At 36.2% G+C, this 18,683-nt stretch overlaps 1 long non-coding RNA gene across 1 annotated transcript; it reads left to right on the top strand.

Annotated features, from left to right (window-relative positions):
- The first annotated feature begins 15,423 nt into the window (after positions 1 to 15,423).
- Positions 15,424 to 18,005, top strand: LOC124888003. Its single transcript, XR_007045827.1, has 2 exons — positions 15,424 to 16,095; positions 16,226 to 18,005. It is a non-coding gene; the product is annotated as an uncharacterized LOC124888003 (long non-coding RNA).
- Positions 18,006 to 18,683: the final 678 nt, after the last annotated feature.

Genomic DNA, 18,683 nt, shown 5'->3' with positions numbered 1-18,683 from the left:
TTTAAATTCAAACACTAGCATATCTATATTTATAGAAGAGAATAAAGGAAAGAAGGGGTACTCAGTCCAAATGGTCATGATAAAGAAATCCCAATGAAACCACAATCTACCAAATAGTCTGACAAAATCTCTATGAATCCATAATCTAGAGAGCCGATGGGACAGTCCCCTAACTGACTTGGGATGAACTACAGGTAACAACATAGTCTTCTAGTCTTTGGAATATCTGAAGATTGGTCCTCGAACCAAGAGGACTCACCACTGTAGGAAAAGTATGTTAGGTACTCGGAGATCATGGGCGAGGCTGGGACTGAGCACCTGAACCTACATTATGAGATAATGTAGCACATAGACATATATGTGGATCATTACTTGGGAATGTACTGACTATGCGGGGGTAAATGCATGTGTATAAAACAGTATTAATTTTTTTCATTCAAATTATTTATGCACTATGAGATGACTCACATGGATTGAATAAGTATGAAATATAAAGTTCATAAATCATATAAGATGAGGCATATTACACAAATCTCGTGAGTTATTGTTCTTCAACCTTAAAACCAGAAATCTTCTCTTATTCTCAATACTCAAGGGAAATGAGCTTTAGATAGTACCATCAACTCATGCATATGGGATGGTAGGTAAAACAACTTTTAATGTTTAAGATTTTACATTTCTTCAAACTCAAATACTAGAAATACAACCTCACGAGACTTTAGAACATACGTAAAGGCATGTCATGAAAGTTAGGAAAATATCTCATTTCAAACTTTAGGAAAAATCATCTATCTCAAGGAAAATTGCTCTAGTTTAGTGAAAATAATTCATAGGAGGGAAAAATACCTTAGTTTGCAAAGGAGTAGTTTATCTCAAGTTTAAAAGGGCAAGAGTGATTCTCATAAACGACATAAACCATGCGAGCTATATAGAGTCCAATGTTTCATCCTCCTAAGGAAGAGACCCCACGTTGGGGTGGAGCGTCATACTCTTGCCAGAGAGTATAACCTAGGTCTAGTGATCACTAAACAAAACTCTACCTTGGGCCCAATCATAATCATCATAAACTCAGCCTCAGGCCCAATCTATGGTGGCACGTAGTTTTGGGGTAAGAAACCGTAGTAACTTACCCTCTCGGTGCTAAATACTACTCCCTTTAGATTATTTACGCCCATCTCATAAAAATCCACTTTTAGACTAATCTCATGGTTCACCACGAATCCAATAATCAAATTGATAATCTCATATAGTGAAGTGGATTTCAAACTTCAAGGACCATTAGGTCAATTTATTTCTCAATCATCTCGAAATACTCAAATCGTGGGTGCTTATAGTACAAGATTTCATAAATTCACAAGTCTCATATAGGGCTTACTAACCTATAGTTCAATATCAAGTTAAAGCTCATCAAAAAGCATAATATATAGCATATAGATTCATAAATCGTATAGAAATCTGGGAATCTCTAAAATTTATCTCAAAGTCTTAAATTAGTCATATTCTTCAATATCTCAAACATTGCAAATATTAACTTCTCATGGAGTAAAATCATGGGGTTTATACCCAGCTGTAATTTCTCAAGAAAACATGCAAAAATCATGTCATTTGACTCTTAATTGATGGGGAATATCAAGATAATGCATTCAATAATAATAGGTGAAAACCCCCAATTCAATTTCATGAAAAAACTCATAGATTTCAGGAAATCATGATGTAAATAAGCCTTTTGGGCACAAGGGTGAAAGGGTTACCCTTGTTCAAAATCCCACATACCTTAGATTAGAAGATTGGATGAACAAGTTTCGTCTAAACTTCCTCTTATTACTCTTGGGAGAGGGTTCTTGAAGTATTTGAACTTGGGAGATTCAATTCTCAACCCACTAGCACAATCTTTGGTGAGTTTTTAGATTTCTTGGGGAAGAATTTTTGCTTGATAAGATTTGGAGGAGAAAACCCTAGCCCTTAAGTGTTAGAGATGAGCCAATGAGGCTAGCTGATTCATCTAGAATATATATAAGGGTTTAAAGGAGAAGAAAGGACCGAAATACCCTTTTAAAAATGAGTTAAAAATTATTAATCGGGGTCTGCAACGGTCGAAATGATGGTCCGCCGGAAGTTTAACGGTCCACCAAATTGTCGGTCGCTCGAGGGCAAAAAATGGAACATACTGCCTTAATGCGACAGTCGAAATGATGGTTCGTCGAAAGTTTGACGGTCCTCCAGATCGTCCGTTGCACGAGGGCCAGGATGAGGTCATACTGCCTCCACTTGACGGTCACCGCGATGTTCCATCGAATTTTTGGCGGTTCACCATTTTGGCTGTTACACGATGGCTAGAAAAAAGAGTCACTACTTGGTTTTGATGGGACGATCGATGGTCCATCAAATAATTGATGGTCCGTCGGATCGATCGTCAAACCTAGGTGATTCCGATAATTCTTAGGAAAACGGCTATAACTTCTCACCCCGATACTGGATTTTGATGAAATTAGTATCGTTGGAAAGCTAAATCAATTTCCCACATGATAGGAAGTTTATTTTATGAAAAATTCTACAAGTTTAAAACATTAATCAATTAGGGAGTCCTTTCTCAATCTCTTAGGGCCGGAATTACACTTTATTTGACATACATCTAAGGTTCAAACTATGAGGAAACTTTGTGGGGTCTTACAACCGGATGCAACTAAATGGGGAAAAACCTTTATTTGGGGATTACTCAAATACCATTTGCTTCGCTTCAAGGCAAATTTTGAGGATGACTTTCTACTTTTCCTCCTATTGAGTGATCCTTTGATTTTTGTATTTATTGTGTTAACTCCCTTGAATGTACCTGCGCTTAAGGTAAATATTTAGTAGACACAAAGTCTCTTTTGTTAGAGACTATTTCTTAGAAAAATTCCAAATACAATATTTGTAAAGAAGATAAGATGCCATTGTTTGTCCTTCATGATCTCAAGAAATGAGATAGACAATTCAAAAGGCCCTCGATAAATGGGTATTAAACCCATTTTTGGGGCTACCCAAAAATACCGTTCTTGAGAATTATATACTCTGGTGTGGATCCCAACTTGCTCGGGGATTTTTTAAAATGACTCTCATTTTTGTGTATTGATCCCTGCATCCACAGAAAGATTAATTAGTTTTGAGTAAAACTACTCCGTCTTGACCTTCTTCGATCCTTGGTTTGCTCCTCGCCATTTTTCAGGTGCCCGTCATATTGGTACCTCCACCTGGCTCATTGCTCCAATAGACGTCTAGGCAATCACTAAAAAAAAGATTTGTATAGATTTTTGCAAGTAGCTTAATTTTAGAAAATAGTTTTAAAATTTTCTAAAAAGCTTTAGAAAATCTCTGCCAGTCATGTCATGTACTATCTCAACAAACGTATTCCTCTTGATTTTTACTATATTCTATGAAGAATTTCCAAAACTCATCATCATTGTTGGAGGGTTCTTCAGACAGTTCTGTCATAGCCTAAGATTGAGTCTACCTAGACTTTATCACAGCTAGTGACTTCAAAAGTTTGACTTTGACCTCTGGTGATGGGGAACTTGAAATATATTTCAGTGTTTGGTGAAAATTTTGCTGCCTTCCTCAAAATTTTTGCCCCAGTTTAAAGTTGTTTGATATGATATCAAGTCGACAGGAACCCAAAGTCTTTGTTAGTCTTCATTCTCTTTGTTGGATGTTGATCTTTCTTTTGTGAATTTTTTAGATTCCTTCTTAAAAATTCTACCGCAATTTTTATTTCCTGAGGTTACATGACCGAGCCATTTGTGCGCTTACGTATCCCGTTGAAGTAGGAATCAGGCCAAACATAGTTCAGGACTACGCTAAGGATATATAGAAAAATCCAATGGGTTGACTGAAGCCGACATAGACCACCTATGTATCCATTTCTTGGAAATTCAGGTCATCACGTAGTTCATACATAAAAAGAAGGGATAAATTATCCTAAAGGATTGACCGAAGCCGATATAGGTCACCTACGTATCCCTTTCTTAGGAAGTCAGGCCAAACATAGTTCATAATAAACTCATAACTGCCCTAAAATATTCTTATCCATCTTACTAAGATAGAAATAAATACTTTTATGGATGGCATGACGTTTGCATTGCATTTTTCTTGATAGAATGAAGGATCAAAAGTCCAATTCCCTTAGTCATTGTCTTCCTAGTTAACCACCTCGGTTTTCTCTAGATTAGGCTTCTTTGATTCTCGAACTCTTTGACTCTTCTGTTGACTGTTCTAGGGCTATCATTATATTTCTTCTTGACATAACATAATAATGGCAGGTTTTAAGTTATAATTGTATGACAAGCGATGAGTTATGAGTAGAGTAAAGGTCCAATTCAACAATATTTCCTCCAATTAATCTTCCATGAGCCCGGTTGTCTTAGAAAATTCTTCCCTCATATTTTTTCTTATTCCATCCTCGAGACCATGGCTTACAGGTTTGAAAAATGATTGGTAGAGTCCAGTTTTACTACTAGTCATTTTCTTTTCCTGTAACAAAGTTATAATCAAGAAGGGGATCTCTTATTCATTTTGATCTGGTAAAGTAGGGTCATTTTTTGCTAATACAGAGTAGTTTCTATTACCTGCAAAGTAAAAACAACCCCAAGACTGACGTGTTAGATTTCGTTAATAATAATCAAAGCAAAATGATAAGGTAGGAAATAAACATATAGAGTTGTTTCTTATCTCATGCGAATTGATCCATGAAGTAATGATGACTCAAGAATTTCAATGAACAGGATTTTGCTCAATGATATGGATAAGTGGAATTTATCAGGAAGGATCAACCTTTTTTCTTTCTGATCTTATTACCTTTTACAATAAAGTGGAGGACAACAAAGTTTTTGAAGATGGGGGCCGGGCCAAAAAGCTGCCTACGTATCTCACGGAGGAGAAATTAGGACCTACGTAGTTAGAAACTATAATGGCTTTTCCTAAATGGTAGCGATCATTTTGGAAGTTTTAAGAATGACTGCGGACTTTTCTGAGAAACTCGGGAGACTTGGAGTATGTTTGGTCGAATTTTTGTATATTGGGGTATATTTTTGCCGCTCTGTGGAAAATGAGATTGGATCAAGTCTCCTTTGATTCGAATCAACATAGCACGTATAAGCACAACAGTTATATCACAAAAACATATTGTAATAAACGTGCATCCTAATTAGGTGACCCTTTTGAGCCAAGGGTTGGCCTAACGTATTTGAAGGAAATATATTCTTTTTTAAAACTAATCCATTATCCTACAAAAACTTTAATAGGTGTACATAAATAGCATAAATGCCTACAAAAGTTGCACAAATGGGGTGCAATCTTTAAGGAAAGGGAAATAACATAAAAAAAAAAAAAAGAATGATGTCCCGCGTAGGGGATAGGAAATACTAACTCCTGAATGTTTCTTCTATCGGTCTTCGCCTTCTTAGCTTTGTCCACTTTTTGTCATTGGCGACATCTGTTGACGATCAAGTGATTTTCATATAGCTTTGCCTTAGATGCAACCTCCCTAATCGATCAATTTCTTGCTTGACTTGCTTTGACTCCTCTCAATTGGTGTATGATTGAGACATCCTTACTCAAAAGTAAGCAAAACAAGTTTATCCCAACCCCCAAAGGATAATGGATTGGATTAAATAAATATATATTTCTCCAACACATAAATATGATTCGTCTGTAATTGACTCGGGGTCAATAGACATAGGGTAAGTTTTCTAATGGGCCCATGCCTAAAATAGGATTTTGGTTTTACTCTATCCTAGGTGTCTAGAATGGGTTTGAACCAGGATCCCAAGCGGACGACTTGGGTTTGAAAATATGAACAACCATCAGATGACTCAAGTGCTAATAAACCATCGCATTTCCAACACTTTATTTGGAATTGAACAACAGGGGTCGGGACATCAACGAAACCCCAAAACAATTTAATAAATCAATGCAGGACCGTGCTATGAGATGCAATAATTAAATACCGCAAAATCAAAATGTATAAATACGTAAACAGTTAATTAAAAGATGAAATTAAAAATTTGGTTTAGAACCTAGTTAAATATTTCCAGCAGAGTCGCCATTTATGTTTTGCAGAAATTTTGACTTTTGAAAAGTCGCCACTTAATTTTGAAAAGAAATTAAGAAACCTTTGTAAAGTATATAGACGACTCAAAATAGGAAAAGCCTTTAAGTTAGAGATTCTAAGTAAGCGGTTCTTATTAACGTTTTAGAAAGGTTTTAGGCACCTAAAATGTACGCTAACTTGCGGTTATCCGGACTGTTTGAAAATATCTTTTGACTAACTCAAAATTATTTATTGAAAAGTGGTTGATTTTAGAAAACGATTTGTGTAAAAAAAATTTGGATGACTTAGTAGGGATTTTAACTAAGTCTAATCAAATGAAAGGCAAATAAACACATAAAAGAGGAAGGGGAGAAAATAAAAGACTTAGGCCATTGGGCCCAAAGTCCTAATCTAATTTGGGCTTTTGACCCATTTTAACCTATCCCAATTCTATGTTTTCAAGCCTTTTTGGCCCAAAATCCACTTCACCTGTGTAAAATTTACAACTTTGGCTTCGAGGCCCAAATGAATAGTAAAATAAATAAATAAATAAATAAAGACAATAATAATTAAATAAATAAATAAATAAATAAAAAGAGACTTTCTAGTCTCTTTGCCGCTTCAAAGATGGGACTTTAATCCATTTTCTTCTTTTGACTCCTTGTATTTGTAACTGGCATTCAAAGTCATCTAAAAGGATGGGCCTTCGTAACCCATTGCGTAATGCAAGAGAAAAGAGCCTAATTGGACTCCTAAGAGAGTTCATGCAAGGAAAAGATATACGAATTAATAAATATTCTAAAAGTAAGAATTAAAAATAATCTAGGAGAAAACATGCAAACAAGCTACGGTTGGAAAAGATAACTCATGAGGTTTGTAATGTCATTTTCTATCTATGATTAGTCGGGTACAATATTCTAACGGATAAAGACAACCTTCAATAAAGTAATGCAAAGCCAAGATTATTAACATGCTCCCAATACTCCCTAGTTAGCCTCGAAATAAATATCTATTCAAATAGGATGTAAAAGAAACTGAAAAGTGTTTAAATATTCATGGCAACGAATGGAATATTAAACGCAAAGGTAGCAGAAGAAAACTAAAATCTAAAAAAAAAAAAAAGACATCATCTAGACTTGATTTTATAATCAAATAAGCAGTAAGAAAAGGGAGCCAGAAAAAATAATAGCTTGTCAAAGTATCAAGGACCGCAATTTAAGGCCTAACATATAAAGACAAAGTATTGCCAAACTCTAAAGGTTGTTTATACCAAAATAGTAAACCAGAAAGTGAATTCACAAAAAATACATAGCTTGATAATGAACCAAAACACCTAAAATCTTATCTAAATCAAAGAAGACAACAACTTGGGACAAAACCGTGATTCAAATATCAAATCAAATATTAAAGGGGTGAACTTGAAAGAAAATCTTAAAAATAAGGCATAGCTTAAATAATGAACTACTAATCTAAGTCTTAGTTAAGTCTAAATAGGCAGCAACTTGTGATAACAACAGTGAATCAACATCAAAACAGTGAACCAAAAGACAAATCGCAGAAAAGTGAGGCATAGCTCGACTACAAATTAATAACCTAGAAACCTTAGCAAAATTACAATGAGCAACAATTCGAGCTAAAAATAATGAATCAATGAAATCAAAAATTCCTAGATGAAGAAAAAAAATTTGAACTTTTAAACAAAACTTTAACTACAACAAAGGTATGACACGAAATCAGCAATAAACATCCATACATGTATCATAAAATCTATGGCTTTCGTAGCCTCTACAGCAGCAATTCCTAGCAAACAATTTCTTGCATTTTTATCACTATCAACAACAACAATATAAGATTGATACCCTAAAAATGAATTTGATGAGAAGAATAAAAATACTATAAATAGAAAGGGACGGGATATTACCTATTTAGGGGCAACAAAACGAGATATCGAGCCGTCATCGAAATCTTCGACCACCATCGAAGAGCTTTGACGACTTTCACAGGAAAAAATTTAAACTAAAAATGGGACTTTTGCTCGAAAGCTTTTTTTATATCCCAGGCTTGAATTTCTTTGCTCTACAAAGAGCTTTATATAGAGAACAAAATGGGGAGTCTAATCCTGCTCCACCGGTGTGGGACAAAGGGGAATTGGGGGTAATTTTGGAAAATTTATAAGGGGTATTTTTGGATTTTTTGGGGATGGTAACAGAATTGGCTCAACCTTGTACCAATTTTAGATTCTTTGCAGAATTTTAAATTGGTTTCAACCAATATGAATGGGAAAAATGGAAATTCCCCCAAAACCAATGAAATTCACACACCTTTGTACGAATTCATACTATTATTCTTCATGAAAATGGATTTTTTGAATGATTTGTTGGCCACCTGTACTATTTATAGAAGATCTGAGACCCTCCCCGTACGAGTCCACGTGGGAGGCATAAGTGACGAGTGGGAAATGAGTTGAGGCTGGGCCACTGGTTTGTGGGATACGGGTCGGATTACTCCGTCCAAAATATCGGTTGTTGAGGTTGTTGTTTCTATGTTGTTCATGTACACTGGTAGATGTAGACATTGTTAGCTATTTTTTTCTTAAAGGAGAAGAGGGGTTAAATGGGTCGGGTCAGCCATATATTGGGCTGGGGCGGTGATGGGTTGCTGATGAAGGGTTAATTGGACTCGGGTTGGTGTTATTTTATTGGAAAAATTTCAAAAATAGCAACTTTGTAGCTTTAATTATAACTTTTATAGCAACAGTTTCATAATTACAAAAAATAGCAAATTGTATTTGTATTTAAGTAAAATAATGTTATATAAATACATATATAAATATATAAAATATATATATATGTATTACTCATAAATACATATGCACAACTGAAAAATACATATTCTTCTATTACTATGAAGTGAGTAAAATATTGCTACTTTTGCTATAAGTTGCAATTTTGAAGAAGTGTTGTTATTTATTGTAATTATAGTCTTAAGGATGCTAGTTTCTATAATTTTTCCTAGTTTATTTCAAATGCGATTGGGCTGCTGGTTAATTTTGGGTTAAATTGGATGGATTATGTAATTTGGGGATTTGGCCAATTCATTATGTAAAATCAATTGGCCAATTGCATCTTAATCGTGGCCAATTTGATTTCAATTATGGCCAAATCTAATAGATTAGCCAAACTAAGTCAAAATTTGAAATGAATTAATATCTCATTTAACCCCGAGCTTCTTGATTCGATAAAATCAAACACATATTTATCCGAATAAATTATTTTTTAGAGTAAATTATAACTAAATCAAGATTTTAATTATTATATTTATCTTCAAAATAATCCTTAATTAAAATTTGATATTTCATAGAATAAATATTTAAGTAATCAAATTACATAATATTGTATAACTGAACATGATAATATATAATCGTTACTTAAAATGATAAAATTACATACAAAAACAATTTTGAAATTTTTTTTTCGGATGAAATAAATATTTTGATTTTATTAAAAGTCGAAGAAACTTATGATTAAATTTAGTTGTGGAGGACAAAAATTAGGTGTCAACACTATAGGAGCGATTATTCCACCCCCATAAGCACCAAACGTGAAGTTCAATATTATAAGTTCAATGATGCCAGGGGATGATCCTAATATGCACCTGGTGAACTTTATCAACATTTGTAAGTCCTTTGATAATCATGGAGTGAGGCAGAATATAATCTGTCTGAGGCTATTTCCATTGTCACTATCTGGGGACGCAATCATGTGGTTAAATAAGCTAGCATGCAACTATATAACAAACTGGAGGCAACTAAAAGGAGCTTTCCTAGAAAGGTTCTTTTTGCCTTCCAAAATGTTACAATTGAGGGATGAGATTAGTAACTTTGGGCAGCTACCGAATGAAGCCCTTCATGAGACATAGGTAAGGTTCAAAAAGAAGTTGACACAGTGTCTGAATCATAAGCTAACTAAAGAGCACTTGATGGAAACATTCTATAGAGCTTTGAACTCAATTACAAAGCCAATTATGGAAATGCAGTGAAAGGAGCTTTCATGGATCTTACTTTTGTTGAAGCTTCAGAAATGCTAGAGAAGATGACTAAAACAAGTAGATCTTGACATACCAGGGATTTTAAGATAGCAAGCAACACTTATTATAGCAGGACATCGGCAGAACAACATAGGAGAAAAGATAAACGTGATCAGGATATGGCTCACATAAAGACCCAGATGGATTTACTCATAAAATATTTGCTACCAGGGAAGGAAGAAAAGGTAAAAGTTATGGGGTCATATAGTAAATAAGATGAGTCAAATTCTGAGAAGAAGGCAAACTACTTAAATAATTAAGGGGTTCGAGGCAATGGCCAAGGAAATCGAGGTCGGAATTATTATGACAAAGATGGTTATAAGGATCGTAACCAAGGTTGCTGGAAGAACAAGACTGATAAGAGTGGGTTGTATATACCACCTGGGAGTCATGACAATGCCTCAAATAATTCTGGGAAGATTTCAATTGAGGATATGATGGCTAAGCTGTTGAAAGGTGTTGAGTCTATCGATGCTAGAGTGACGGAGATAAAGAGTGATTTTCATATATGAGTCAATTAGTTGACTTACACTCTACATCCATCAAGTAATTGGAGCAACAGATGAACCAATTGTCAGCAACATTAAATCAAAGTAAGAGTAGGACGTTACCAAGTGACATAGTGCTGAATTCGAGGAATGATAGTTCATGTATGGCTATTACCACTAGAAGTGGTAAAATATTACCTGGTCCTTTCTTGAATTCATCCATTCCAAATAATGAAGTGGAGTTAGAAGAGGAAGCCATTGATAAACATCCAGTTGAGTCTAAAAAGCTAGAGAATATGAGAGATCTATCTAAACAAAAGAAAGTTAATAATATTAAGAAGGATAGAAGAAGGTAGGTAGAGTCCACTGCAATAAAGCTACCAAAACTACCTCCTCCATTTCTATACAGAATACAGAAGAAGGCGGATGAGACTAAGTTTAGCAAATTCATGGCTATGTTGAAGCAATTGACAGTGAATGCACCTTTAGTTGAGGTACTAGGGAAGATACCAGGATACACTAAGTTTATGAAAGACCTTGTGACAACAAAAAGGACAGTGAGCTATGAACCAGTGGATAATTATCATCACTGTAGCACCATTGCTACCAGATCTCTAGTGCAGAAGAAAACTGAGCCAAGAGCATTTATCGTCCTATGTATTATTGAATCATTTAACTTTACGAAAGCCCTTTATGATCTGGGAGCAAGCATGAACCTCATGCCATTGGCAGTTTTCAAACAGGTGGGTTTGGGAGATCTTACGCCTACTAAAATACAACTTCTAATGGTTGACAGGTCGGTGAAAAGACTGGTGGGAATTATTTATGATGTTCTGGTTAAAGTTGCTAGCTTTATACTCACGCGAACTTTGTGATTCTAAATTATGATAGGGATTTTGAAGTTCCCATAATCTTGGGTAGGCTGCTCTTAGCAACTGGGAGAGTGTTAATCAATTTTGGAGTGTAATGAGATAAAATTTAGGTCCAATGACAAAGAGGTTAGCCTTGATGTATGCCAATCTATAAAGCAACACAAAGAGATGGGTGTTGTTTTAGTTATTGATGTGTTTTACGAAGATTATTAAGAGGTGTCAATTGAAGAAAGATTTGCGGTGGAGACTTTAGCTACAATGTTAATGAACTTCCATAGCGAGGGAATTGATGAGTATGATGAGACCATATATGCACTGACAGGAATGGGGTCGTACTCTTATGCCCCCAAGAAGCTGGATTTGGATTTAAAAAATCATCCAATACTACCTACTAAGACTTCAATTAAAGAACCATTGGTGTTAGAATTGAATGAGCTACTAGTCCATTTGTGGTATGGTTTCTAGGTGATAGAAACACTTTATTAGTTATTATCACAACGAATTTGGAGGAGCATCAAGTTGAGGCTCTTATTTTTGTACTGTGGCACTATAAGCGAGCTATTGGGTTGACTATTACTGATATCATAGGCATTCCACCAGGTATTTGCACATATAAGATCCAGTTGGAAGAAGAATTTACTCCTACGATTGAATATCATTTGAACCCACCAATGCAAAAAATGGTAAAGAAGAAGATCATAAAGTGGCTTGACGTTGGGGTAGTTTACCGAATCTCTAACAGTTAGTGGGTGAGCCCTGTGCAGTGCGTGCCTAAGAAAGGAGGCATGACAGTTGTAGCAAATAAGAGGAATGAGCTGATTCCACTCAGAACAGTGACTGGATGGCGAGTCTGTATGGATTAAAGAAAGGTAAATTCCTAGACGTTGAAAGATTATTTTCCAATGCCCTTTATAGACCAAATGCTTAATCAATTGGTAGGAAGGGTTTGGTACTGTTTCCTCGATGGTTACTTAGGATACAATCAAATATTGATTGCTCCTTAGGATCAAGAGAAAATAACATTCATATGCCCCTATGGAACTTTTGCATTCAAACAAATATTGTTCGGATTGTCCAATGCACCATCTACATTCCAAAGGTGTATGAGGTCGATCTTTTTAGATATGGTGAAGGACACTTTAGAAGTTTTCATGGATGATTTTTTTGTGGTAGGTAATTCCTTTGATTTATGTTTGGTGAATTTGGGGAAGGCTTTGCAGCAATGTGAAGAATTCAATCTAGTCCTAAATTAGGAGAAATGTCACTTCATGGTGATGGAAGGAATAATGTTAGGACACAAAATCTCAGCAAAGGGGATTAAGGTTGACAGACCTAAAATTAAAGTTATTGAAAAGCTACGTCCTTCTATCCCAGTTAAGGAGTTCGTAGTTTTCTTGGCCATGCAGGGTTTTATCGAAGGTCATTAAAGATTTTTCCAAAATTACAAATCCACTTTGCAAATTATTGGAAAAGGAGAGCAAGTTCTTATTTGATGATGATTGTATGAAGACACTTTAAAGCCTTACAAAGAAGTTGGTTTCTGCACCTATTATTATTGCTCGTATTAGTCTAAGTCATTTGAAATAAAGGGTGATGCGAGTGGGGTTAAACTTGGGGCTGTTCTGGGCCAAAAGAAGGAGAAGATATTCCATCCCATCTATTACTCTAGCAAGGTGTTAAATGGGGCATAGAAAACTACATGGTCATAGAATAATAACTTTTAGCAGTGGTGTATGCATTTGAAAATTTTTGGGCATATTTGTTGGGGACCAAGGTAGTGTTCCACACCAACCATGCCGCGTTAAGATACTTAATGGTGAAGAAATCCCAAACTGACACTGGCCAGATGGTTGTTGTTGCTATAGGAGTTTGACTTCGAAGTCAAAGACCAAAAAGGTTGTGAAAATTAGGTAGCGAACCATTTGTCTAGGTTATAGAATGACCAGTCCACTATGGAAAAGTTGGAGATTGATGATTTTTTTCGGATGAGCATATTCTAGTTGTTGCTCTTGACTTGATACCGTGGTATGCTGATTTTGCTAATTTTGTGGTTAGTGACATCATTCCAGATAACATGTCTTTCTATCAGAAAAAGAAGTTTCTCCATGATGCCATGAGATATTTCTGGCATAAGCCTTACTTGTTCATACGTTGTGCAGATAACATCATTAGAAGGTGCATACCATAGGTTGACATGCAAAGCATTTTGGAAGCTTGCCATGCTTCCCCAGTTGGGGGACATCATACGAGCAATCGCACTGCTCGAAAGGTACAGCAAAGTGGTTATTACTGCCCGTCACTTCATAAGGACACTTATGGATTTTTTAAGAAATGTTATCAATGTCAAACGCAAGGTTCAATCTCCAAGCATCATGAAATTCCAATGACAAAGATAATGGAGGTGGAATTATTTAATATATGGGGCATAGACTTCATGCATCCATTTGTAAGCTCTTATAGCCATAAATACATCTTAGTCGTTGTAGACTAAGTGTCCATGTGGATTGAAGCCATTGCCTTAGATGAAAACGAAGGAAAAAAAGTGGTTGCATTCTTGAAGAATAAATATTTTCTCACGCTTTGGGGTGCCACAAATGATCATAAGTGATGGAGAATCACACTTTTACAATAAAGTGTTTTGGGTTGCATTGATAAAGTATAGCGTGAAGCATCACAAAGTGGCCACTCCATATCACCCACAAACTAGTGGGCAAGTGGAGGTTTCAAACAGAGAAATCAAGGCAATTTTGGCCAAGACTGTGAACGCAAATAGAAGTGACTGGTTACTGAAGCTTGATGATGCTCTGTGGGCATACCGAACGGCTTTTAAAACTCCCATAGGGATGTTACTGTATCAGCTGGTTTTTGGAAAAGCATGTTATCTACCAATTGAGCTTGAACACAAGGCCTTGTGGGCACTCAAACGGTTGAATATGGATTGGAAGGAGGCAGCAGAATTGAGATTACAACAGCTGAATGAGATGGATGAGTTCTATCTTGGTGCATATGAAAGAGCCGATTTATATAAGGAGAGAATGAAGAATACCACAACTAAAGAATAAAGAAGCGGGACTTCTAGGTTGGTAATTGGGTATTGCTCTTCAACTCGAGGATTAAGCTCTTCCCTGGTAAGCTAAAATCGAAATGGTCTAGGACTTTCAAAATTACTCAAGTCTACTCATCTAGAGTAGTTGAGTTGGAGAATAAAGATGGAGTGTTTTTAAAGTGAATGGGCAATGAGTCAAGCAATGCATTATCCCGATAGATTCGGTAAAATAGTTGAGTATAGTTTATCTTGATAAAGTTTGAGTAATTAATAAAACTGAGTCATCCCACGATGTTAAGCAGGCGCTAGTGGGAGGCAACACACAATATGTTGTATTAGCATTTAGTTAAGATTATTTATTTTTCTTGTATAATGAGTGGGTTGTTAAGTGTGCAGGAATTGTGCTTCAGGGATAAGGAGTAAACAAGCTGACAAGCTATGACGGAAAGACTGACAGACTGTTAGTCACCTGACAATCCATTACAAAGGCCGTTAAGGCTATGGCCAAGAATCTATCATTCTAGATAAGGGACGACAGGACTCCTGATGAACCATCAACCTAGTGACAGACCATTACTTGGACCATCACGGACTGAGCAAAAATCTAACTTTCTAGATAATGGCTGACTGCAGGAGCGATAGACCGTTACTTTAGCAATGGACCATCAGTTGGATCTTCAAGATTAATCGACTAGCATGAGATTCTAGTAAGCTATGACGACTTAGCCGATGGACCGTCAGGAAAACCCTAAGTTTAAAATGTATGGGTCGGAGAAAATTAAGCCCAAGGGAGTATTTGAACCAACCCAAATGTCTTTTAAATGGATAATAGGAATCAGTTAAATTCATGCTCCTATCACTCCAACTCCTAAAATGGTTGAAACTCCTGAACATTCATTCTCTTTTAAATTAAGTTCATTTTCTCTGAAGACTTTTCACTTTCTTTCCTCCCCTATTTTAATCACCAACCATCTCTTTTATTTTCATCACTTTCTAAATTTTAACTTATACTCTTGAAAGCATAAAGTGAAAGTTGTTCATAGTTGGAGATTTTAGGAAGTGGCAGAAGAAGCATCAAGAAAAACTCATGATTACAAACTACTCTCTTTTTGTTTCAAAGGATGAGCTTGTTAAGTATGTAAGTACAAGTGCCTTTTGAAGAGTATTCTTGAATTTAACTGAGTCAAAAACTGGTATGGTTTGGTTGGGGTAAAGTCTGAGTAACCTGTGCTGTATTAACCCAAAATGGTTGAAAAAGATGTTTTGCGGGGTGAAAATTATGAATGTAAAGTTTAAGTCTACCAAGTGTTCGACAAAATATCAAAAAGGAAAATTAAAGATACAAAGAAAAGGCTGACGACTAAAGTGATGGACCATCAACCTATCAACGGACCGTCACAAGAACCGGCGTCAAAAGATGTTTTGAAATATATTCTGTTAAGTAGCGACGGACAAGGCGATGGACTATCAGTCACCCAATGGACCATCAACTTGACCGTCAATGACTCACTATTTCTCTGCTTAGATGCGACAGATAAGGTAACGGACCATCAGTCAACTGACAGACCATCAGCCTAACCATCACTTTAAAACAGTGACTCTTTCTTCTTTGTTATTACAAATTATTACATCTTCTAATTGGTAGTTTGATTTTATGCTCCATCTTCAGGCACTATGACTCAAAAACTACCAGCAAGGAGAAGTGGTGGACAATCTCAACAATCTTGAGACACCACCACTTTAAGAGGTAGGGGTGAGCAAGAAAGTGGTGATAAGGCACTAGTATTTAACACTCGCCAAAGTAAGAAGAAGAAAGAATTCTCCCAATATGATGAGAAGAGTTAAAGTGAGAGCAGTATTAGCATGAGTTCTAGGCCTGGGGAGGAAAGGGTTAACACTTTAAACCCAGACCCAGTCAATGTATCAAAATCTGAGAAAGGATATGTTATCAGAAACAAAGACCCGAAAGTGTGTGAATTAATCTAGTGGAAGGTTGAGGGTACAAAGAAGCACTTCTATAATGGGATCCATCCTACTTAGAATAGAACTATGAAGCAAACTATTGTAGAAGAGTATCAAATAGTCACTTTTGATCTTCATGAGTACCCAGATTTGGAAAGGAGGTTCAATGAATATGAGTTAGCAAGCTTGAGCAGGCCCCCAGGGTCATATTATCCAAACTTAGTGCAAAAAATTTTTTATAATTACTTGGCACTATAGACTGTCCCAAAGGCACAAAAACTGCGGATATGAGAAACAGACCACAGGTTCCTATGAGAGGGGTGATAATTGATATTTTTGACCCCACAATCAACATGATATTATTTGGTCAAAATATCTAGCACCATTTATCACTCCAGAGTTGGAGCATTGTATGACTACAGTATCTAGCCAAAGGCCTTGGTTGGCTTGGGTTCTCACAGATAACGATAACCCATTGTGGTTGTAGAGTAAAGATCGAATTATAAAGTCGTCCCTAAGTTTTAGGGCAAAGTTTTGGTGGGCCATCATCAGATTGAGGTTGATGCCTATCAAAGGGGATTCTAACTTAGACAATCAAAGAGCAGTGCTAGTATCCAGTATGATTGAGGGGTTGAAGATCAACTTTGGTCACATAATTGCTGATGAGATATTTCTTCGTTCTCACAAGACGGTGATTGCATTACCATTTCTTTGCTTGATCATGGAGTTGTGTAGGCAGTCAAATGTGTCTATAATTAGGGGTGTGGATAATGAGGTTTGAGCCTTAGAAGGAAAAAAATTGAGCGGACAAAAGAGGACTCCAAGTTCGAGATGCAAGTCCATAAGCCGCCAGCCTATGATGCACAGAATGCACCCACTCTAGAGACTTCGAAGGTGCCTTCAGGTATGTCATTTCCTATAGTTACTTATGTCCCACTGAGTACTTCTGTAGGTTTGGATTTTGTACCTTCAGTTGAAGAGGCATCATATACTGCTTCTATACCTTTGAGATACTTGGAGTATAGGTTGACCCAGGAGAATTTTGCAAAAATAGTAAAAACTCAAAAGAAGTTTGAGCGATAATTGAGTTCTTAGGCAAAAGAATTCAAGCCTTTTGTGGAAAAAGTTGTGGCTGAAGCTGTTAAACCATATGAAAACTTTCATGCTCGGATGGATAATATGGAGGAGTGAGTGAACAACAGACTGAGAGATCTATCCATTCTAAATTTTGTGAAGTTCGCAGCTGAATTCAAGCAAGCACATGATAATATTGCTGAATTAAAGAAACAACTACCACCAAGTGCATTTGATCCCACATTAGTGGTAAGTGATGAAAAACAAGGTCTTGAAGATCTCATGGGCAGGCCACTCGAGGATAAAGGCAAGAAGATTGATGAAAGTGGTAATACAAGATCGAAGAGGAAGAAAAGGCACAGAGATAAAACACTGGAGAAAAGAAATCTGAGAAAAGCATTAGAAAGATCAAAGAGAGATAAAGAGAAGAGAAGGAAGAAAGCTATTGATGAAGTAGCTGGGGTGTCCACTAGTTCAGCCCAAGTAAGTAGGCACATGCCAGAGTCGATACCTACTTTGATACCTGTCACTGAGGAAGAAGTTGTGTTAAACACCCCAATCACTGAGGGGGTTGCTGCTACTGTATCTGAGGCTAAAGAAGCCTCACCTAACTTGACAGATTCACAAGCCTAAGGGATTTTCAAGTATTCTGCTCCTTTGTACTTAATTTATGATACATTAAGGACAAAGCATTTTTAATTAGTAGGGGGTGGGGTACTTGTTATGTGGAGTAGGTCACCGCGGGGGTTTTTGTTGCTTGTGTTCTTTTCCCTTGTGTGCTATCTAGTAGAACCGGCGTGTCTAGGATGTTTATTCTTATGTTTATTTTTATTTTGTGGAATTTGGTGATTATAAATATGTTGTTATTTTATTCAATATTTAATATATATAAATACCTTTCATGTATGTTGGAAAAATAGTGACTTGGTAGAAAGTTGCAAACTGAGATTTATGAAAATGGTTATTTTTATCACTTATTGTACATACTGTATGATGATCAACCATTGTGGGTCTTTAATTGGCATTAGAAGTATTGAATTAGAATAATCATAATCATGTGGTGCAAGTCCAAAAGTCTGTAGTATGAGTAT

This window comes from Capsicum annuum, chromosome 10 (genome assembly GCF_002878395.1).
Source record: "Capsicum annuum cultivar UCD-10X-F1 chromosome 10, UCD10Xv1.1, whole genome shotgun sequence".
Classification (NCBI taxonomy): Eukaryota; Viridiplantae; Streptophyta; class Magnoliopsida; order Solanales; family Solanaceae; genus Capsicum; species Capsicum annuum.
The sequence above is the reverse complement of the archived record's forward strand: the minus strand, read 5'-3'. Positions and strand labels throughout refer to the sequence as shown.